The sequence below is a fragment of the Zeugodacus cucurbitae genome, chromosome 2 (assembly GCF_028554725.1).
Source record: "Zeugodacus cucurbitae isolate PBARC_wt_2022May chromosome 2, idZeuCucr1.2, whole genome shotgun sequence".
NCBI lineage: Eukaryota > Metazoa > Arthropoda > Insecta > Diptera > Tephritidae > Zeugodacus > Zeugodacus cucurbitae.
Genome location: NC_071667.1, coordinates 44,599,893 through 44,624,107, shown reverse-complemented (window position 1 = coordinate 44,624,107; position 24,215 = coordinate 44,599,893). Strand labels below are relative to the sequence as shown.

The 24,215-nt window shown below is 37.8% G+C and overlaps 1 protein-coding gene and 1 long non-coding RNA gene across 8 annotated transcripts in view; one reads left to right on the top strand and one right to left on the bottom strand.

Annotated features, from left to right (window-relative positions):
* Nucleotides 1-24,215, bottom strand: part of LOC128919867 (uncharacterized) — a 107,774-nt gene that overhangs the window by 44,094 nt on the left and 39,465 nt on the right. The gene's annotated exons all lie outside the window — the stretch shown is intronic.
* LOC128919871 (uncharacterized) lies at nt 16,256-18,541 on the top strand. Its single transcript, XR_008470007.1, has 2 exons — nt 16,256-17,513; nt 17,627-18,541. It is a non-coding gene; the product is annotated as an uncharacterized LOC128919871 (long non-coding RNA).

Here is a 24,215-nt window from a genome sequence, read left to right as displayed (position 1 = left end):
TACGAACGGCCAAAAGTAATTTGCTAGTTCACGTTACGCGTGGCATAGCCAATTCGGCTAGGTGATGCAGTCACTCTAAGTCTGGTCTATGCCAAGTCTATTATTGGCAGTGAAATCGGGAGATAAAATCTGGAGAACTAAGAAAATAAATACCCACAATAAAGTGATTGCAGTGAAGGCTCCAGCGACTTTTGTTGTATGGTGACAATATATAAAGTGTACGGTGAATGGTGTTTGCAGAGCAAGATGCTGCCTGAAATTCAATTAACCTGGTTTTGACTACCATAGCATATCGGGCATCATAAACAACAGCAGCAACAAAACAAAAATTAGAGAACTGAAGCGTTCAAATTTGTGTTTGTTGTAGCTACTGCCTAGTAAATTACTCAACTGAACACCGAAAAGGGTGGCTCCGCTTTGTTTTGCTACGGTTGCATAATAATTTACGACTCCATAGGCACTGCAATGCTCCAGTGAGAATGTTAGACAAAACAACACACTCAACAGGTCATAATCCCTAGCTATAGTGCTGACTAGAGAAGTTTAATATTGAAGTTAATCACAAAATACTTAGATTGATAACTTGTCATTCTTAAACCCCTATCAACGAAACCATAATAAATAACCCTCGGATAAAGCAAACAACCACCTAGACTTTTATCATGAAAAATAGTGCCAGGTTCGGAACATGGAATATTCGTACGCTCTCTGAAACATCACGACTGGCGCCAGTAAGCAAACAACTCCTAAACTATAATTTGCTATTTGCAGGCCTCAGTGAAACCAGATGACTTGACTCCAGAGAAATATCGAAACAGATGGCCTAACATTTCTGAAATTCTACAGTCTTTTGCTGATGTGTTGATAGCATCTGAACCAGTGTTCGGCACTAGAGGAATTGTAACTGAGTAGGTGACCTGATAGCATCTGAACCAGAGAGCAACGGGTACATCATTTTCGTGCACACTCGAATGCACACTTTGATTTTGTTTGATCAAAATTTTCAGTATGAATACATGTATTGATCACTAGGAGACGAGTTCAAGACGAACGTGCTGTTCGAGACACTCGAAGCATAAGCATATGTCGGAATATCAATGTCTTCGTTAGACATCGTTGTAGCGCAGCGAGTTTCGGTTTCACACTTCACAATATTTTGATTGCACTTTACAATATTAATTATTAACACAACTTCACTATGTCAAGTCCTCAAGACGACTGATTCTACGTCGTTTTCTTCCTTTTGTGCTTACCACCGAACCACGCTCGACGATAGCGACACAACGCTGTCGCCCCGCTAAAACGGTACTTCTTGAAGAAACGACATGCAGACAACCACATTCGATGATAGCGGCGCCACGCTGTCTCCCCGCTAAATCTGTACTTCTTGGAGTGACAACATGCAGACAACCAATCACAGCACAATTAACGGCTGATGCAATAATGAAGAACTTAGTCTTCTAATGAAATTCTAAACTGTATACACATACACTCACACACGCATACCAATATCCACACACCATTAGGGTGCGCCGACACGGCCATCCTGACCATTACACGACCTCGTGCAATTTTAACAAAAATTCTAAGTTATTATTCAATCAACTTATAAAAATTTATACAAATTGCCATTGGCAAATTACATTTTCATGTTTCTGTTTCCTTCTTAACTAATACAAAATCTTTTTCTTTAGTACTTGCAACAACATCCTCGGGCACTTGCGCCCCTGGTAACTTTCTTAAATCTTCATGTGCATATTTATAGTTCCTTTTATTTGTTAAATATTTCAAAATGTACCTGTCACCTTCTAGAACATCTCCTATTTCAAAAGGCCCCTTGCATTTCGGACTTAACTTGGTCTGATGTCTTTCTTCACTTTTAAGTAACACAAAATCCCCAACTTTGTGTCTAACTACTTTTGCCTTATTTTTATCAAATCGTTTTTTATCATAAACTGCAGTGGCTAACACATTCTTTGCAGCTTGCGCTCTTACGTTTGGCAGATCAACAACATTTTCTATGTCACTAGGTGGAAGTAATCTTAATGGGCGTGCTACCTTTCCCAACAACATTTCTAAACGACTTGTTTTCGTAATGCGGTTGGTTGTACAATTGATTGCCAATTGCACCTCTACAAGTTTATTTTCTGATCTGAACAGAATTGACTGAACTTTGCGCCTGTAAAACACCTTCCCTGGTCAGCTATTATTCGGTTTGGTACTCCAAACAATGAAACAGCGGATTGAACGGCTTTTATGCAACTCTCACTGTATAATTTAAGGCTATGACTAAGATAGACGTATTTGGTAAACGCGTCTACCTGAACAATAACATACTCCTTCTGGTCACTCTTGCCACTTAATTTTCCTGTAATATCGATGTGGATAGTGTGCCAAGGAGCAGTGATTTTTGGTATTGGATGCAATTCAGCCAGTATTTTCCCTGAGGTGGATTTTGACATTTTGCAAGTGATGCAGTTGTCAACAAATTTTTTAACATATTTTGACATATTGTCAAACCAGTAAAAGTCGTAAGTTTTATCCAATGTCTAATCAAAACCTAAATGCATTATTGACTCATGAACTTGGTTTATAACAGACCATCTGAAAGCTCGTGGCACCACTGGTAAACAACGTGTTCTGCCATTTCTCTGTATTTTTCGATAAAGAACTCCCGCCCTCAGTTCATAGGTTTTCTCAATATCTTCAGGCAGAGAAAACTCTTTTCATTTTTTTACAATTTCGACTAAGTCCGAATCTCGACGCTGTTCGGCAATAAGCCAGTTGCTTGAAATTTCAGATAAATTTACTCTCTTCTCATTGACTAATTTTGTGACCGAAGTAGACTTTGTTAAAGAAGGATTTCTCTATAAAAAGTCAACATGTGCCATTCTTTTCCCTTCTCTATACTGAATATCGAATGTGAATGATTGCAAATACGCCCACCAGCGTTGTGCTCTGGGGGTTAAATCTTGTTTATTTTTTGACGCTTTAAGTGAGTTGCAGTCAGTATAAACAATAAAGTTCCTGCCCAACAAATAATGTCGAAAATGTTTAATGGAGTTTACAACAGCTAAGGTTTCCAACTCAAACGAGTGATATCTTGATTCTGCGTACAACTTTCGTCTGTATGCAATTCGATTGGATAAATTGGGTCAAAGATAACAAGAACTGGTTTTTCACTAAGAATTGCAATGACCTTTCTCCGTATCTGTTCATGTACCGTTTTCCAAATAAATTTATTTTTGTCTGCAGTTAAGAAGTATAACGGTTTCATTAATTGTGAAAATCTCTTAATAAACTGTCGGAAGTAAGACGCAAACCCTATAAATTGTCTGAGTGAAGTGATTGACTGTGGAGGCGGAAGAGCAGTCAACGCTACAATTTTCTGTGTGTTTGGACGAATTTCACCAGCACTTACATTGTAACCCAAATATTGAACCGATGTTTTTAGAAAAGAACACTTTGTAAGGTTGAATGAAAACTCAGCCTCTGTTAAAACATTTAGAACAGTCTGTAATCTTTCTAACGTCTCGCATTTTGTTGAGGCAACTATCATGATATCGTACATATAGACGATAACAAAGGAATTTGCGAGATCCCCTAGTACCTGCATTACTAATCGTTGAAAAACCGAAGGTGCGTTTCTGAGCCCGAATGGCATAGGTAAAAATTCGTATTGGCCATCATCTGGCGTTACAAACGCCGTATACTCAATAGACGCTGAATGTTAAGGTATTTGATAATATCCACTGGCCATATCTAGACATGTAAAGTATTTAGCTCCTCCAAGTCTATTTATTTGATCTTGTATAAGTGGTAACGGGTATTTATCAGCGACTGTATTTGAATTTAGCTCTCTATAGTCAACACAAAGCCTGTCTGAACCATTTTTAGCCAATAATATAGGGCTAGCATAAGGTGAAAAGCTTGGCCTAATTATCTTACATTTTAGTAATTCATTAATTTTTTGTCGAACTAAATCTCGCTCACAAGGACTTAAACGATATTGCCTTCTTTGTACAGTTTTTGTTGGATCAATTAATCTAATTTTCATTTCACCAATTCTGACTTTTGTACTTGGGATATCAGTTATAAATGAATTTGAGTACTTTGCTAACAATGAATGTAGTTTTATTTTGTCTTCTCCCTCAAGCTCAGTATTAATATCGGCTGGCTCACTGCCAGTACATAAATTAACCAATTTAGTTCTTGAAATTTTAAATTGGTTTGATAACAATATTAAAACCCTGATTAAGTATTTCACGGCCAATGACAATGTCATTTTGCATATCATCATCGCCTATTACATAAAACAAAATTTCAATACAATTATCGTCAATTTTCACGTTACTTAATATTTGTACAGTACTACATATTCCATTACTGTCTACACCTTTTGGCATAACAATGTTATTGAATCTTTTACCAGAAAATTGTATACTTAGCTTTTCTTTCATTAACGAACATTCCGATCCGGAATCAAAGGTGATTTCAAAAATTTGGTCTCTGTGGTTCAAGCATCCTTTAGGTTTTGCAACGCTGCACTGTTCCACTCGCTTTTCCCGATTGAATGCCGTGTTCTTATCAACTTCCTTCTTTGTACATTGGGTGACCCAATTCTCCGCACTTGTAGCAAGTTACATTTGATTTTTCACGGTGACCATCGTGTTTGCCATGTCGTGCTTTGTCGCTCGCAAAGTGATTCTGTTGTTTTCTTAATCTGCATTCAAACATTTTATGGCCCAATTTTCCGCAAAAATGACACTCTATTGATGATTGTTTCTGCCGTTTAAAATAAATTTCGGACTTTTGCTCCATAACACCACTTTTCCTTTTGTTGAAAGTGAACGCTTTTAATTCAGACTGTAAATCGCCTCTAGTTCGCATAGTTGATGTGAAACTTAAACGCTGCAATCGGCTATCGAAGCTTGCCAACAACGCAAGGGTCACAGACACAGCAATCTCTTCAGTTTCCATTTGGCGCCACTTCGTTGTTAGTTCCGTAACCATGCGACTTGCATGGATTGCCAGATTTTCGCTATCAGTCTGTCGATTTGATAGCATATTAAGAAACATAGCGGCTGGTGTTTCTATAGTGTCGAAGCATTGTATAAACAATTCTTTAAACTCAGGGCAGGTACTATCAGCGTAGCACACTTGCGAAAGCCATTGCGAAGCGCTTCCCTCCATTGCTGAACTTAAAGCCACAACCAACGCACTGCCTTTTAATACGTTTTCTTGTAGGATTATTTCAGCCGTATTACACCACGATGAAGCGTTGGCGCCTGCTTTGTCTGGATTAAGTCAGTTGCACTGATTTGCTCTGGTACCGTTGTTCTTATGGCCCGAAAATTCAATTAAATTTTGGTTCTGCAACTCCATCATAGTTCGTCATGGTCCATCCAATGCTTGAGACAGAGGGACAGATTCCACTGATGTCGGAATATCAATTTCTTCGTTAGACATCGTTGTAGCGCAGCAGGTTTCGGTTTCACACTTCACAATATTTTAAATGCACTTTACAATATTAATTATTAACACAACTTCACTATGTCAAGTCCTCAAGACGACTGACTCTACGTCGTTTTCTTCCTTTCGTGCTTACCACCGAACCACGCTCGTCGATAGCGACACCACGCTGTCGCCCCGCTAAATCGGTACTTCTTGAAGTGACAACATGCAGACAACCAATCACAGCACAATTAACGGCTGATGTAATAATTAGTCTTCTAATAAAATTCTAAACTGTATACACGTACACTCACACACGCATACCAATATCAACACACCATTAGGGTGCGCCGACATATACATGTTTGTTTTAACAGAGTGCCGAGTTCTCGTTCATTAATGAACTAGAACTCTAAACCCGATCGCATTGAATGTGATCGAGTTAGACTCGAGTGTGCACAAAATTTGCTTTTAATGACATTTGCATAAATAAACAATTTGTGTATAATTGACAGTCATGATATTATTGAGAAGTGGTCATCAGCAATTTGTGGTTATAAAACTATACTCGATCTCATATGTTTTTGACTATTAGTATAATTTTTGCCTTTAATTAATTTTGTCCTTTTATTTATTATATTTATTCGTAAAATTTAAGATCAAAATGTATACATAGGTACAATGAACAGTTTGTTTTTTGTTAATGATTTTTAAGTAATAAATTAATCCTATTTTTTAATATTATATTTAACTACAACGTCTAATATCCAAAGTATTCAACAAACAAAGCTAATACAGAATTTAACTGAGTAACATAAAAAGTAAATAGAAGCAATAATAATAAAATCCCAATAGAGTGAAATAATGGGATAATAGCAATAACAACATGAGGTAACATTCACTTTTCCTAAGCACGCGGTACAACGTCCGCATTCAAGACGAAATGTAGTAACACGAGAGACAATAATCACAACAACATGAGAGCCAACGTTAATACCACACACGATGCATTGGTGTTTAGTGGTGGTTACAGGAGAAGCTGGGCAGCCTCAATGTGTAGTTCGTTTTACTTAGCGGCGAGGAGAAACAGCGCTGGCTTATTGTGATGCGGATTATCAGGTACATATGCAGCGGTAAGAGCTGAATCAGTGGGCGAGCGCCTTTTCGAGTTTTCGGCAGGGCTCCGCAATCGGCGCAATGTCATGCAAATTTCCATGTCAACCCATTGTCCAAAAAAACAGAAAATGGAAGAGGTGATCACAGCAATTTGGAAAATCGCTTGTGCGTCGTCGTAATTGATTTGCGGACTTGTTAAATATACGCTCACTCACTTACTTCGACGCGCATGAGCCTCACACATCGGGGAAATGGCTTGTCAACACGTCCAGCCTATATATGTACCCTTAGGGTACCTGCAGAGTGGACGCTCAAAGCCGAGCCGAGCGCAACGCTGGTTAATGCGAGAAAAAAGCTTCAAAGCTATGCGCACACATTTTCATACGAAATTGAAGACAGCGCAGAGTGGAAGCTGACCGAAGCCGAGCGTAAAGCTGATCAGAGTGAGAAAAACAGCTTTAAAGTGTTTTTCGGCGCCGAAATACGCTGAAACGTATTTATTCACTTGAATGATGTGATTATATGCTATTTATATATTAATATCATTATATTTTTAATTTTAATTAAAAATAAAAAATAATTAACTTAAAAAATTATTATACTCTCGCAACCTGTTGCACAGAGTATCATAGTTTTGTTCACATAACGGTTGTTTGTGTCACCAAGAAATATAAGAGTTAGATATGGGGTTATATATACATAAATGATCAGGATGACGAGTAGATTTGAAATCCGGATGTCTGTCCGTCCGTCTGTCCGTCTGTCCGTCTGTCCGTGCAAGCGATAACTTGAGTAAAAATTAAGATATCTTAATGGAACTTGGAACACATGTTCCTTGGCACCCTGAGGAGGTTGCTTTCGAAAATGGGCAAAATCGGTTAACTGCCACGCCCACAAAATGGAGGAAACCGAAAACCTATACAGTGTCATAACTAAGCCATAAATAAAGTTATGAAAATGAAATTTGGAACATAGGATCCCATTAGGGAGGGGCACATTTGGATGTAATTTTTTTGGAAAAGTGGGCGTGACCCCGCCCTCAAATAAGTTTTTTTGTATATAACTCGCAAACCAATAAAGCTATATAAGCCAAACTTTCTGCAGTCGTTTCTTTTAGCCATTTCCTTATACAGTCCAAAAATGAAAGAAATCGGATAATAACCACGCCCACCTCCCATACAAAGGTTAGGTTGAAAATTACTAAAAGTGGGTTAACTCCCTAACGAAAAACGTCAGAAACACCAAATTTTACATAAGAAATGGCAGAAGAAAGCTGCACTGAGATTTTTCTACAAAATGGAAAATGGGCGTGGCGTCGCCCACTTATGGGTCTAAAACCATATCTCAAGAACTATTCGACCGATTTCAATGAAATTCGGTATATAACACTTTCTTGACACCCTGATGACACGGGTGGAATATGGGCGAAATCGGTTCACAACTACGTCTTCTTCCCATATAACCCAATTTTGAATTCCATCTGATTCGTTCACTTTTTAATGTATTCATAAGGAACCAATGAAGCTAGCGGAATAAAACTTTACACAAATACTGTATTTGAGCTGTGACATCACTTGTGGAAAAATTGTCAAAATCGGACCATGACTTTTCAAGGCCCCTGATATAAAACATGAAGAACTCAGTGCCTAAGGTTAATTTTTCACCGAAAATATAGGTAAATCCCTCAGATATTTTAATGTAATTCATTCCCTCTGAATTTTTTTCTTATAACAGTTTCTCTCTGTACCTGAAATGGTAAAAATCGGGTCATAACTTCCCCCAGATCCTATATACCTATTTCTAAGTAATATTAAATTAAGTTATCGTATAGTCTTCGATATATTGTATCTTGGTGGTGAAAACGAGTGAAATCGGTTTAGGAATTACGTCAGTCCCCATATACTATTTATGATGATTTTCGTTATTCTATTGAACTTTATGCCGAATATATGGGTCGAATTGTGTTGTCTTTATAAAATTACATCAATAAATTGCGAGAGTATAAAATGTTCGGTTACACCCGAACTTAGCCCTTCCTTACTTGTTTTTTATTATATTTAATTTGTAATTATTATATATATTATTTTTTAAAACGCTCACATTTTCTTTTAACTTTGGATTCAACCTGATTGACGCATATTCATTAATTTTTTTATATAATTAATTTTATACAATTAATTTATATTAAAGAACAAAAGTACGCATGTACTTCCATAATAAGAAATTACTCGTTACATTCAGCGCTAACTCTCGCATCCACTTTGCGGTACCTAAAACTGATCAGCGTTGCTCGAAAACAGATTTCGACTCGGCTTTGAGCGTCCACTCTGCAGGCAGCCTAAAGCGCCGAACCAAAGTAGCAAACGGTTTGTTGCTCAACTCTTTTGTTTTAGCGGATTTTAGGATTAGTTGCATATATCGCTTAAACAAAACCATTTGCGCTTTGCGTTTTACTGTTGTAGCTTTTAGCCATTAATGGCAATTTAAATGTTCAATTTGGCAAATCGTTATTGCGCAATTTGGAAACGACAGAGTTGAAGCTAAAAATCGTTGCTAACACTTTCGTCTAACCCGTGCAACGGCAACACTAAAGTTTTACTACCCTGTCGATCTAAGCCACAACAACATTTGTTTTTACCAAAAACGCACATTGTTTATTTGAGTTAAAATGTTGCTTTTGTTGTTGGTATGCCGCGCAATTGGCTATTGTTTCTATGTGATGCTTCATACGCGCTATGATGTCTAGATGCGGTAACCATCGGAAACTCTCGACTGATCATCCGTGAGCCTGCGTGGCCACAATTACAGTGTTTGTCCGTCAGTCCTTAATTGTTTGAACACGACACTTTGTTTGCCTAATTTTACAGCAAATTTCAATTGTCAACCACGATCGTGCGCAATTTGCGTAAGCTCACACTTATAGACAAATACATACATATATCACTTACATTAATGCTGTTAACTGTTGCATTTGCGGATGAAGGCCAACAAATAGTTGGAGCGCGGATCGGTTTTAAAAATTAAATAGAAATGGAAACTTAATTTGTATGTGATTTTCCGTATTCAAGGAGGCGCAGAAACAAAAGCAGGACAATGCTCATAATTGACAAGTCTTTATTGCTGTGGATCGGCATATTTGTTTATCTTCGACAATGATTAAGGAGTTACATGGGTTATGTCGCGTAAAAAATGGTATATTTTCAATATTTTTTTATCATGTAAAAAATTATTTATTTAATTCAAACTTTTTTCTACCTTATAGATACATATTTAAAGAATAATTTCTAAAATTTTCAAAAAAAAAAGTAAAACTCCTCAATTGCGACGTCATTTCGGGTGACCCCTCGGAAAAAAGGTGCGTCCGCGTAGTCAGCCAAAATGAAGAAACAAAAATAAGTGTTTTAGGTAAGACCATAATCTCGTGCTTGAACGAAGGAAAGGCAAAAAAAGTGAAAACTGGAATTTTGGCAGACATTTTTCCAAAAAAAAAAATAAAAATTTCGGACAAATTTGCTTGACATTTTGTTTTTTTTTTAATAGTTGTAATTGAAAAAAAAAAAAAAATTCTTCGTTCAAGCACGATTAAATTGTGTCTTGAACACCTGTTCAAAATTTCATCAATATCGGTTGAGTAGTTTTCGAGAAAATTTGATAACCGACATTGAAAACACGGTTCCGAGAAAAACGCGTTTAAAGTTTTGAGTAACAATCTGACATTTCCATTGGAAAGTTTGACATTTTTTAGCATAACATCGCTCAGAACGTTTTGTCATTTAATCGTGAATTGTTTTATTTACAGGGAATTAAAAATTCATCTCGGGCAAAAAATGGAATTAACTCGTGAAAATTTTCGTGCGATCATTTTTCACAACTTTCGACGTGGATTATCGCGACAAGAATGCATCGATGAACTAAAATTAAAAATTAGGCCAGAAATATATATAGCAGCCTTCGTATCATTTATCGTATCATCAGTTGGAGGTTCCAAGTGTAACCAGGTCGCTCTCCACCTGGTCCCTCCAACGGAGTGGAGGCCTTCGCCTTCCTCGGCTTCCTCCGGCGGGTACTGCATCGAACACTTTCAGAGTGTTTTCGTCCATTCGGACAACATGACCTAACCAGCGTAGCCGCTGTCTTTTTATTCGCTGAACTATGTCAATGTCGTCGTACAACCGACCAAACCTCTTGTTTACGTGTTAATTTTTGACTCTTTTTTTATTTTTTTAGCCCTTAAAAGGACCGTTTTGGTTCAGCTGTTCTCATTTATTGAGAAAAATATGCTTTCCAGACTCTTTATACTTGTACCACACAAGTAAATGAATTATCCTTCCGTTCATGGCCTCCAAATTAAGTTTTCGACTACATTTTCGCCGACATACCGCACTGCGCCTATTCTACATATGGGGCATTCTCTGGAAAAAAAGCCACTTGAAAAAAAAAGTTCTTTATTTTCTTTGGCAATTATATATCTTATAGTACATGTAACACCTAAAATAAAACATATGGTTTTAGGTCTGTGTAACGCGGGGTTGCCATATTATAAGGGGCCAAAGTTTTTTGTAAAAAAATTTTCGAACCGCCATAACTTTAAAACTAATGAACAGATTTTAAAACACCATGTGACTTTTTTGTACAGAATTTCTCAAACTTTGAAACTGTATATCGTAAAAATTTTTAAAATTAACATTTCATAGCAAAAAATGAAAAATTTGTTTTTTTTTTTGAATTTTTAACAACTTATGCCCCCTTCGATTTTTTTCGAAAATATCTTAAAATGTTCCTTATTTCATCACCTTTTCACCCCCCAAAGGGAATTTTGGAACAGCAATATTTGTATGAGCTACAAATAAAAAACCAACTCAGAACATGATGAAAAATCATTGATTTATGCACTATTATTATCAGAATTTAGCGTAACCCAGGATTAACGACGTGGACGTAGCAGACATTTAATCCTTTTTTGTTTTTTTTTTTATTTTTTAATATTTTTTGTAATTTTTTTGTATTTTTCAAATTTTTAAGTTTTTATACTCTCGCAACGAATGTTGCTAAAGAGAGTATTATAGTTTTGTTCACATAACGGTTGTTTGTAACACCCAAAACTAAACGAGTTAGATATAGGGTTATATATACCAAAGTGATCAGGGTGAAGAGTGGAGTTCAAATCCGAATGTCTGTCCGTCCGTCCGTCTGTGCAAGCTGTAACTTGAGTAAAAATTAAGATATCTTGATGAAACTTGGCACACTTATTTCTTGGCACCATAGGAAGGTTGCTTTCGAAAATGAGCAAAATCGGACCACTGCCACGCCCACAAAATGGCGAAAACCGAAAACACATAAAGTGCCATAACTAAACCATAAATTAAGCTATGGAAATAAAATTTGGTATGAAGGATCGTACTATTAAGGGGCATATTTGGATGTAATTTTTTTGAGGAAGTGGGCGTGGCCCCGCCCTCTACTAAGTTTTTTGTACATATCTCGCAAACCAATAACGCTATAGAAACCAAACTTTCTGCAGTCGTTTTTTTTAGCCACTTCCTAATACACTCCAAAAATGAAAGAAATCGGATCATAAACACGCCCACCTCCCATACAAAAGTTAGGTTGAAAATTACTAAAAGTGGGTTAACTCACTAACGAAAAACGTCAGAAACACTAAATTTCACATAAGAAATGGCAGATGGAAGCTGCACTTTTGGGTCAAAAACCATATCTCAGGAACTACTCGACCGATTTCAATGAAACTTGGTTTGTAATAGTTTCCTTACATCCCAGTGATATGTTGTGAAAATAGGCCAAATCGCTTCACAACCACGCCTACTTCCTATATACCAGAACTTTGAAGTCGGTCTGAATCGTTTACTTTACAATATATAAGTTAAGCGCTAGTGAAGATATCGGTGCAGAACTTTGCACAAATACTATGTTAATAGTGTGGCAGCCCCATTCTAAAAATTGCCGAAATCGGACCATAGGTTTTTAAGGCCCCATATATCGAACACGAGGACCTCGGTGCTTCTAACCTAATATTATGGTTTCCAACTTTCAATGGACTTTATACAATATATATGACGAATATGTGGGTCAATTTGTGTATTATATAATATAAATAAAGTTAAATAAATAAATTGCGAGAGTATAAAATGTTCGGTTACACCCGAACTTAGCCCTTCCTTACTTGTTTTTTTTTTGTTTTTGTTATACTCTCGTAACAAAAGTTGCTACGAGAGTATTATAGTTTTGTTCGCTGAACGGTTGTTTGTAACACCGAAAACTAAACGAGTTAGATATAGGGTTATATATATCAAAGTGATCAGGATGATGAGTAGATTTGAAATCCGGATGTCTGTCCGTCCGTCCGTCTGTCCGTCTGTCCGTCTGTGCAAGCTGTAACTTGAGTAAAAATAAAGATATCTTGACGAAACTTGGCACAAATATTCCTTGGCACCATAAGAAGATCAAGTTCGAAAATGGGCAGAATCGGACCATTACCACGCCCACAAACTGGCGAAAACCAAAAACACATAAAGTGTCATAACTAAGCCATAAATGAAGATATAAAAGTAAAATTTGGAATAAAGGATCGCACTAGGAGGGGGCATATTTGGATGTAACTTTTTTGGGGAAGTGGGCGTGGTCCCGCCCACAAATCGGTTATTTGTATTTAACTCGCAAACTAATAAAGCTATATAAACCAAACTTTCTGCAGTCGGGTCTCTTACATACCCCACCACACACCATGAAAATAGTTGAAATCGGATAATAACCACGCCCACCTCCAATACAAAAGATATGTTGAAAATTACTAAAAGTGAGTTAACTAACTAACGAAAAACGTCAGAAACACTAAATTTTGCAGAAGAAATAGCAGAAGGGAGCTGTACTAAGATTTTTTATAAAATGGAAAATGGGTGTGGCATCGCCCACTTATGGGTCAAAATCCATATCTCACTAACTACTTGACCGATTCGAATGAAATTCGGTATATAATATTTTCTTGACACCCTGATAACACGGACAAAAAATGGGCGAAATCGGTTCACAACCACTACTACTTTCCTTATAACTCTATTTTGAAATCCATCTTATTCCTTCACTTTATAATGTAAACTTAAGGAACCAATGAAGATAACGGAATATAGCTTTACGCAATTACTGCATATCATCTCTGGCTTCAAATTGTCGAAAACGGACCATAACTTTTCAAGGCCCCAGATATCGAACATGTTGAACTCAGCGCCTATGAATAAATTTTAACCGAAAATATGGGTAAATCTTTTAGATATCTCAATTTAATTCAGAGGAAATTGTTTTCTTCTAATAGTGTGTCTCTGTTTATAAAAAATTATTAAAATCGGGTCATAACATTTCCATATACCTCATTGTAGGTTTTTCAAAAGTATCTTCTCCTAGCTCCCATATACCTAATTATAGGTTTTTCAAAAATACGGTGAGCTTTATTCCGCATATATGTATTGGTTAAATTTCTTCAATAAATTGCGAGAGTATAAAATGTTCGGTTGCACCCGAACTTAGCCTTTCCTTACTTGTTTTTTATTTAAAATTATCACGTACTTGAATCTAATCTACGCATTTTTCTTTAAAATGCCAATAACTTACATATAAAATTTCGCTTTTAACGTCATGTGAATAATTCAGCCTGTGACTGTTGTCCACTTCCACGGTAACAGAGCATTGCAACTGCCCTGTGTTTCTTGCTATGAATTTGAAAGAAAGAAATTGTACCGCCAAGCGCCGCTTCTGACATCATTCCCATTGGTAACGAAACATTTTCAATAATATCTGCGCCCTGTATTAAAATTTTGTGAATCGATAGGGGCTAAAACCAAGAATATTCTGCAACAAAAATGTCCACAGTTACCCAAGCATATACATATGTATGCGAAAAGCTTCTACGTTTACTGCATACCCACAAGCCATTGTGCGCAAAACAATTCCTCAGGAGTGTAAGGAATAGGGGTTTTTGTGTCTTCATCTAAACTTTTAATACCTTTTCAAGCAGTTGCAGATTATGAGCTCAACATTGAAACAACCTGCGAAGCATTCCTTTTTCCAGCCAACTTTTATTCCATCGAAAATTGGGTTACACAGAGCGCGAAAATAATTATGGCACTTGCTGAAATAACATATGTTCAGTTTGAAATCTTACAGGTGGGCGAATATTGAGAGCAAAACACAACAAAGAAAACCCATAATCCATTGATTTGTTAGTTTTCAAGAAAAAAATGGCGGAATTCGAAAATTTAAAATTTCGCTAAATCGCCGCCAGATTGGCGTCTTTCACTTAGACAAACATAATTGACCCGAATTGAAAGAAAGTAACAAAAAACAAGTAAGGAAAGGCTAAGTTCGGGTGCAACCGAACATTTTATACTCTCGCAATTTATTTAGAGATTTACCTATATTTTCGGTGAAAAATTACCCTTAGGCACTGAGTTCTTCATGTTTGATATCAGGGGCCTTGAAAAGTCATGGTCCGATTTTGACAATTTTTCCACAAGTGATGTCACAGCTCAAATACAGTATTTATGTAAAGTTTTATTTCGCTATCTTTATCGGTTCCTTATGTATACATTATAAAGTGAAAGAATCAGAAGGATTCAAAATTGAGTTATATGGGAAGTAGGCGTAGTTGTGAACCGATTTCATCCATTTACCACACGTGTCATCAGGGTGCCAAGAAAATATTATGTACCAAATTTCATTCGAATCTGTCGAGTAGTTCCTAAGATATGGTTTTTGACCCATAAGTGGGCGACGCCACGCCCATTTTCCATTTTGTAAAAAAATTTCAGTGCAGCTTCCTTCTGCCATTTTTTACGTAAAATTTGGTGTTTCTGACGTTTCTCGTTAGTGAGTTAACGCACTTTTAGTAATTTTCAACCTAACCTTTGTATGGGAGGTGGGCGTGGTTATTATTCGATTTCTTTCCTTTTTGGACTGTATAAGGAAATGGCTAAAATAAACGACTGTAGAAAATTTGGTTTATATAGCTTTATTGGTTTGCGAGTTATATACAAAAAACCTATTTGGGGGCGGGGTCACGCCCACTTTTCCAAAAAAATTACATCCAAATGTGCCCCTCCCTAATGGGATCCTATGTTCCAAATTTCATTTTCATAACTTTATTTATGGCTTAGTTATAGCTCTTTATGTGTTTTTGGTTATCGCCATTTTGTGGGCGTGGCAGTGGACCGATTCCGCCCATTTTCGAACTTAAGCTTCTTATGGTACCAAGGAATACGTGTTCCAAGTTTCATTAAGATATCTCAATTTTTACTCAAGTTACAGCTTGCACGGACGGACAGACGGACGGACAGACAGACATCAGGATTTCTACTTTACTCGTCACCCTGATCACTTTGGTATATATAACCCTATATCTAACAATGTTTAGTTTTAGGACTTACAAACAACCGTTATGTGGACAAAACTATAATACTCTCTTTAGCAACTTTTGTTGCGAGAGTATAATTAACTATTTGTAAGTTTACATTAATAACAATAGCATAAACAGTAATGAAAACAAGTAAGGAAGGCTAAGTTCGGGTGTAACCGAACATTTTATACTCTCGCAATTTATTTATTTACATTTATTTATATTATATAATACACAATTTGACCCACATATTCGTCATATATATTGTATAGAGTCTGAATAATAGGGTGCATAGCCTCTCACTAGTTTTGGACGCACTCTGTTAATATCCATATATGTACATATGTCCGAAAAACAATGAAAGACGTATATTGTGCTAATACAATTTATAATATTTGTCTTTATTCGATTTTATATGGTTTAGCTAATTTTATATTTTAAATGTTAGTTTTATACAAAGGTTGTCGATTTAATCAACTGCTTGCTGCGGATGGATGGTGAAAAACGAATGAAGATACGTGAATCGGAACGCAGGTCGAAAAAGAAGAAATCGCGGGTATCATTGACGATCCTTTCTATTCCCTTTTGTGTGGTGTATGGTGTTGTTATGTGTGTGGGTGTGTTGATGTGACAGTTTTCTTCTGTTCTGTGGTGAGTGTGGTGAATGTTATGTATCAGTGGTGTGGATTTGGATAAATGTTGTGTGCCAGTGTGGTATGTTGATGCTTAGTGAGTGTGGATGAATGTTACAGTTGGGGGTTGAGCCAGACTCATTTAAACATCCCGGCCCCCCTAGGCGAATGTTTTAGCCTAGCAGTCGCTGTAGTTGTTATAGCGTACCTACAAGGCTACTAAGGCTTGTGTTGCGCCAAGACTGTGATCCGAATTGGTCGTCAAGTTGATCGACAATATATGGTAATTTTTGTGTTAGTTTGAATGGATTATTCGTTACGGACTTATTCGACTGTCCTTGTGTATGCACTAATGTATGTTGTTGCGCGTATGAGAGCTCGTGATAGAGATCAATGGCTTTTTTACATTGCATTATTACTTTTGGATTACTTATTATGGACTTATTCGACTGTCCTTGTGTATGCACTAATGTATGTTGTTGCGCGTATGAGAGCTCGTGATAGAGATCAATGGCTTTTTTACATATGTGTGCATGTATGTGCATATATTTAAGAAAATATAATATGGTTTGTGCAATCCGGCTTGTTTTTCATTAAACATGTTTAAAAATGTTTGTAGGGTGTTGAGGAATAGACAGATTATATGTAGTATAAATGTTAGTATGTTTGCGCGATAAGAAGAGCGTGAAAACGGAATAGGTAATATGCGGTTATTTTATCCACTGCACCTTTTCATTACTTATTGGTTACTATGCAGCTTACTGCTTTCAGAAGCTGAAGGCGTATCGCCGGAACATATTGCAAGTGTCCATGTGCATATTTATATACTTGAATATGTTTTTTATATGTGTTATGTATATTTATATACAAATGTAAGCGCATTGGCAATTTGTGGTGTATATATGTATGTAAGTTTGTATATATTTTGTAAGTCGTGTATCTCTTTTTTATATCGGTATTTTGATTTTTACCGTCAATTATAATCATAAATTATAGCCGTTTAAATGGTTTTTGGTTACAGATGTTATTTTATCTAAGCCGAATTTTTGCATATAAATAAATAAAATCTGGAATCGATACAACTCAATTTATACCGCTTAAAGAGGTATGGGAATGTGTATAGATTGTGAGTTTATATTGCGTTTTCCGATCCAATTTATTTGCTCCTATTCTACAGGCTGCCAGCTGTTCTGTTGCTCGCTGTGCTTTGTTTCTGTTATAATGCAGCTGGAGGTGTGTATATTGTTGTTGTTATTTTCGAGCCCGTTTTTGTTACATTCACATTATGTTGATTATGTTATGTTAATGTTTAGTGCTTAGTTTACCGCCCGTTTGTTTTTGTATTTATGTTTGTTTTTTATTTATTTTTCTTCTGGACGAGTGATACTTATATTGCATACTTGTTTTGCACTGTTTCTTTCTTTTTGTTATAAGTTTGTATACTTATATGATTGTGTATATTTATACTCTCGCAACAAAAGTTGTTGTTTTATTTAAATATTTTGCGCAGTTGTATATTTTATTATTGTGTTAGTCACTGCACATTTATTTTATAAGAATATATATTCCGTTCACTGCAATTATTTACTTTTCTTTTTGTATTTCCGAATTTTTGTCACCGCATTTTATGATTTTAATGTGTATGTATTTTATTTGATTTTTTGGTAGTATCACCAATAGTGCCTTTCAGTAAGGCTCGAAGGACCATGAATAATAGGGTGCATAGCCTCTCACTAGTTTTGGACGCACTCTGTTAATATCCATATATGTACATATGTCCGAAAAACAATGAAAGACGTATATTGTGCTAATACAATTTATAATATTTGTCTTTATTCGATTTTATATGGTTTAGCTAATTTTATATTTTAAATGTTAGTTTTATACAAAGGTTGTCGATTTAATCAACTGCTTGCTGCGGATGGATGGTGAAAAACGAATGAAGATACGTGAATCGGAACGCAGGTCGAAAAAGAAGAAATCGCGGGTATCATTGACGATCCTTTCTATTCCCTTTTGTGTGGTGTATGGTGTTGTTATGTGTGTGGGTGTGTTGATGTGACAGTTTTCTTCTGTTCTGTGGTGAGTGTGGTGAATGTTATGTATCAGTGGTGTGGATTTGGATAAATGTTGTGTGCCAGTGTGGTATGTTGATGCTTAGTGAGTGTGGATGAATGTTACAGTTGGGGGTTGAGCCAGACTCATTTAAACAGAGTCCATTGAAAGTTAGAAACCCTAATATTAGGTTAGAAGTACCGAGGTAATAATGTTCGCTATATGGGGCTTTGACAACCTATGGTCCGATTTCGGTGATTTTTAGAATGGGGCTGCCACACTATAAACGTAGTATTTGGGCAAAGTTCTGCATCGATATCTTCACTAGTACTTACTTTATATATTGTAAAGTTAACGATTCAGATCGTCTTCAAAGTTCTGGTATATAGGAAGTAAGCGTGGTTGTGAAGCGATTTGGCCTATTTTCACAACATATCATTGGGATGTAAGGAAACTATTACAAACCAAGTTTCATTGAAATCGGTCGAGTAGTTCCTGAGATATGGTTTTTGACCCATAAGTGGGCGACGCCACTCCCATTTTCCATTTTGTAAAAAAATCTGAGTGTAGCTTCTATCTGCCATTTCCTATGTGAAATTTAGTGTTTCTGACGTTTTTCCTTGATGAGTTAACCCACTTTTAGTTAGTAAACCTAACCTTTGTATGGGAGGGGGGCGTGGTTATTATCCGATTTCTGTCATTTTTGGAATGTATAAAGAAATGGCTAAAAAAAACGACTGCAGAAAGTTTGGTTTATATAGCTCTATTGGTTTGCGAGATATATACAAAAAACCTATTTGGGGCGGGGCCACGTCCACTTCCCCAAAAAAAATACATCCAAATATGCCCCTTCATAGTGCGATCCTTCATACCAAATTTTATTTCCATAGCTTTATTTATGGCTTAGTTATGGCACTTTATGTGTTTTCGGTTTTCGCCATTTTGTGGGCGTGGCAGTGGTCCGATTTTGCTGATTTTCGAACTTAACCTTCTTATGGTGCCAAGGAACACGTGTTCCAAGTTTCATTAAGATATCTCAATTTTTACTCAAGTTACAGCTTGCACGGACGGACGGACAGACGGACGGACAGACAGACATCCGGATTTGAACTTTTCTCGTCACCCTGATCATTTTGATATATATAACCCTATATCTAACTCGTTTAGTTTTAGGACTTACAACCAACCGTTATGTGGACAAAACTATAATACTCTCGTAGCAACTTTGTTGCGAGAGTATAACAAGTAAGGAAGCGCTAAGTTCGGGTGTAACTGAACATTTTATACTCTCGCAATTTATTTATTTAACTTTATTTATATTATATAATACACAATTTGACCCACATATTCGTCATATATATTGTATAAAGTCCATTGAAAGGTGGAAACCATAATATTAGGTTAGAAGCACCGAGGTCCTCGTGTTCGATATATGGGGCCTTAAGAACCTATGGTCCGATTTCGGTGATTTTTAGAATGGGGCTGCCACACTATAAACGTAGTATTTGGGCAAAGTTCTGCATCGATATCTTCACTAGTACTTACTTTATATATTGTAAAGTTAACGATTCAGATCGTCTTCAAAGTTCTGGTATATAGGAAGTAAGCGTGGTTGTGAAGCGATTTGGCCTATTTTCACAACATATCATTGGGATATAAGAAAACTATTACAAACCAAGTTTCATTGAAATCGGTCGAGCAGTTCCTGAGATATGGTTTCTGACCCATAAGTGGGCGATGTCACGCCCATTTTCCATTTTGTAAAAAAATCTGAGTGCAGCTTCCATCTGCCATTTCTTATGTGAAATTTAGTGTTTCTGACGTTTTTCGTTATTGAGTTAACCCACTTTTAGTAATTTTCAACCTAACTTTTGCATGGGAGGTGGGCGTGGTTATAATCCGATTTCTTTTATTTTTGGACTGCATTAGGAAGTGGCTAAAAAAAATGGCTGCAGAAAGTTTGGTTTATATAGCTCGATTGGTTTGCGAGATATGTTCAAAAAATTTAGTAGGGGGCGGGGCCACGCCCACTTCCCCAAAAAAATTACATCCAAATATGCCCCTTCATAGTGCGATCCTTCATACCAAATTTTATTTCCATAGCTTTATTTATGGCTTAGTTATGGCACTTTATGTGTTTTCGATTTTCGCCATTTTGTGGGCGTGGAGTGGTCCGATTTTGCTCATTTTCGAAAGCAACCTTCCTATGGTGCCAAGAAATAAGTGTGCCAAGTTTCATCAAGATATCTTAATTTTTACTCAAGTTACAGCTTGCACAGACGGACGGGCGGAGGGACGGACGGACGGACAGACAGACATTCGGATTTGAACTCCACTCTTCACCCTTATCACTTTGGTAGATATAACCCTATATCTAACTCGGAGGATGGAGTCATATGTAGAAGTTCACGTAAGTGAGGAAAGTTTCTGACTGTCATTCACTTGGGAGTGGCCAGGAACGATTCTTTTACATGTGGCTCAAGCAGCTCACGACTTCCGGTCTTAGACCAAGTATCCTCTGGGTAGCCAACAGACATCCGTTTGGAGGCGAGCTAACGTGAGAAGGCGAAACCCGCTTCGCGGTTGTGCGTAGGGTTTTTGACCCACCACATAAAAACACCCCCCCAATGAAAAGAACAAAACAGCCTCGTATGAGAGACCCCAATTTTGATGACGACCACAGCAAACGTATAAAGGACTATGATTTAAGGGCATGCACCTGGAATTTCCGGACCCTTAATTGGGAAGGTGCCTCTGCCCAGCTGGTTGATGTCCTCGTAAGAGTAAAGGCTGACATCACCGCAATCCAAGAAATGCGATGGACGGGACAAGGACGGAAGAAGGTGGGTCCTTGTGACATCTACTACAGCGGCCATATAAAGAACGCAAATTCGGTGTGGGATTCGTGGTGGGAGAGAGATTCCGTCGTCGAGTCCTGGCAATCACTCCGGTGGATGAACGTCTAGCCACAATCCGCATCAAAGCGAGGTTCTTCAACATATCGCTGATTTGCGCCCACGCCCCGACGGAAGAGAAGGACGAAGTGATCAAAGATACCTTCTATGAGCGCCTAGAACGTACCTATGAGCGCTGCCCCCGCCACGATGTCAAAATCGTGCTTGGCGATTTCAACGCTAGGGTGGGTAAAGAAGGTGTCTTTGGCACAACAGTCGGAAAATTCAGCCTCCATGACGAAACATCACCAAACGGTCTGAGGCTGATCGACTTCGCCGGGGCCCGAAATATGGTCGTCTGTAGTACTAGATTCCAGCATAAGAAAATCCATCAAGCTACTTGGCTGTCCCCGGATCGAATCACTCGCAACCAGATCGATCATGTTGTGATAGATGGACGACATGTCTCCAGTGTTTCTGATGTGCGTACGCTTCGTGGTCCCAACATCGACTCGGACCACTATCTTGTAGCAGCTAAAATACGCTCCCGCCTCTGTGTAGAAAAGCGCACACGTCAACAAACACAAGGAAGGTTCGACATCGAGAAGCTGCAATCACAACCGACAGCCGAACGATTTTCTACTCGACTTGCACTCCTGCTCTCTGAGAGCACTCATCAGCATCTCGGTATAAGGGAGCTGTGGGACGGCATATCAAACTCCTTACGTACAGTTGCAACCGAAACCATTGGTTTTCGGAAAAGTCAAAAAAACAGCTGGTATGATGAGGATTGTCGTCTCGCAGTGGAGAGAAAACAGACTGCCTACCTCGCAATGTTGCGATCGACCGCAACACGAGCGGGATGGGAAAGATACCGAGAGCTGAAGAGGGAAGCGAGATGCATTTGCAGACAAAAAAAGAAAGAGGCCGAAATACGTGAGTATGAAGAGCTTGACAAGCTGGCCGACAGGGGTAATGCTCGAAAATTTTACGAAAAGATCCGGCGACTAACTGAATAGGTAGGCTCATAGAAAGCATCTTTGATCACTTCGTCCTTCTCTTCCGTCGGGGCGTGGGCGCAAATCAGCGATATGTTGAAGAACATCGCTTTGATGCGGATTGTGGCTAGACGTTCATCCACCGGAGTGAATGCCAGGACTCGACGACGGAGTCTCTCTCCCACCACGAATCCCAACCGAATTTGCGCTTCTTTATATGGCCGCTGTAGTAGATGTCACAAGGACCCACCTTCTTCCGTCCTTGTCCCGTCCATCGCACTTCTTGGATGGCGGTGATGTCAGCCTTTAGTTGTATGAGGACATCAACCAGCTGGGCAGACGTACCTTCCCAATTAAGGGTCCAGACATTCCAGGTGCATGCCCTCAAATCATGATCCTTAATACATTTGCAGGGGTCGTCATCAAAAGGGGAGTTTCTCTTACGAGGCTCTGATTGTTTTTTCATTGGGGAGGATTTTTTATGTGGTGGGTCCCAAACCCTACGCACAACCGCATAAGCGGGCTTCGCCTTCTCACTTTAGCTCGCCTTCAAACGGATGTCTGTTGGCTACCCAGAGGATACTTGGTCTAAAACCGGAAGTCGTGAGCTGCTTGGACCATGTGGAGAAGAATCGTTTCTGGCCACTCCCAAGTGAATGACAATCAAAAACTTTCCTCACTTGCGTGAGCTTCTACATATGACCCCAATCATGTTGTGAATTGATGCCTTTAAAATTGGTATGAATTTCTCCCAAAAATAATTTATAGTTTTTTTTTTATTAAATATTTATCACATTCGCACGGGACATTTTTTCCATCATAATATTTATGTTGTTTATTTTGTTATAATACGGAATTATTTAACAACAAGGTCAGTAAAATCGTTTAAAAAAGTAGTAACAGAATTAATTCTTAAATATCATCAAACGACAAACACAACAAAAATTTTCTATAATATGAAATTATAATAGAATTATGAATAGGAAGCAGTTTTTACTTCTTGACTATCGGAACAAAAGAAATGCAACTGGTATATACCTGGAATGCATTTAACTATTTTGTATCTAAATTATATACGTATTATGAAATGATTTTCAATCTGATGACATAAAATTAATTTTAATCTGAGAGCAGTTATATATATATATTTGGCGTAGGAACCGCTTTAAGCGATTATAGCCGAATCCACCAGAGCGCGCCACTCATTCCTCCTTTTTGCTTTTTGGCGCCAACTGGAAACACCAAGTGAAGCCAGGTCACTTTGCACTTGGTCTTTCCACCGGAGTGGAGGTCGTCCTCTTCCGCGGCTTCCTCCAGCGGGTACTGCATCGAATACTTTCAGAGCTGGAGTGTTTTCTTCCATCCGTACAACATGACCTAGCCAGCGTAGCCGCTGTCTTTTTATTCGCTGAACTATGTCAATGTCGTCGTATAAATCGTACAGCTCATCGTTCCATCGTCTGCGGTATTCGCCGTTGCCAATGTTCAGAGGACCATAAATCTTGCGCAAAACCTTTCTCTCGAAAAAACCAAGAGTCGTCTCATCGGATGTTGTCATCGTCCACGCTTCAGCGCCATACATCAGGACGGGTATAATGAGCGACTTATAGAGTTTGATTTTGGTTCGTCGAGAGAGGACTTTACTTTTCAATTGCCTACTCAG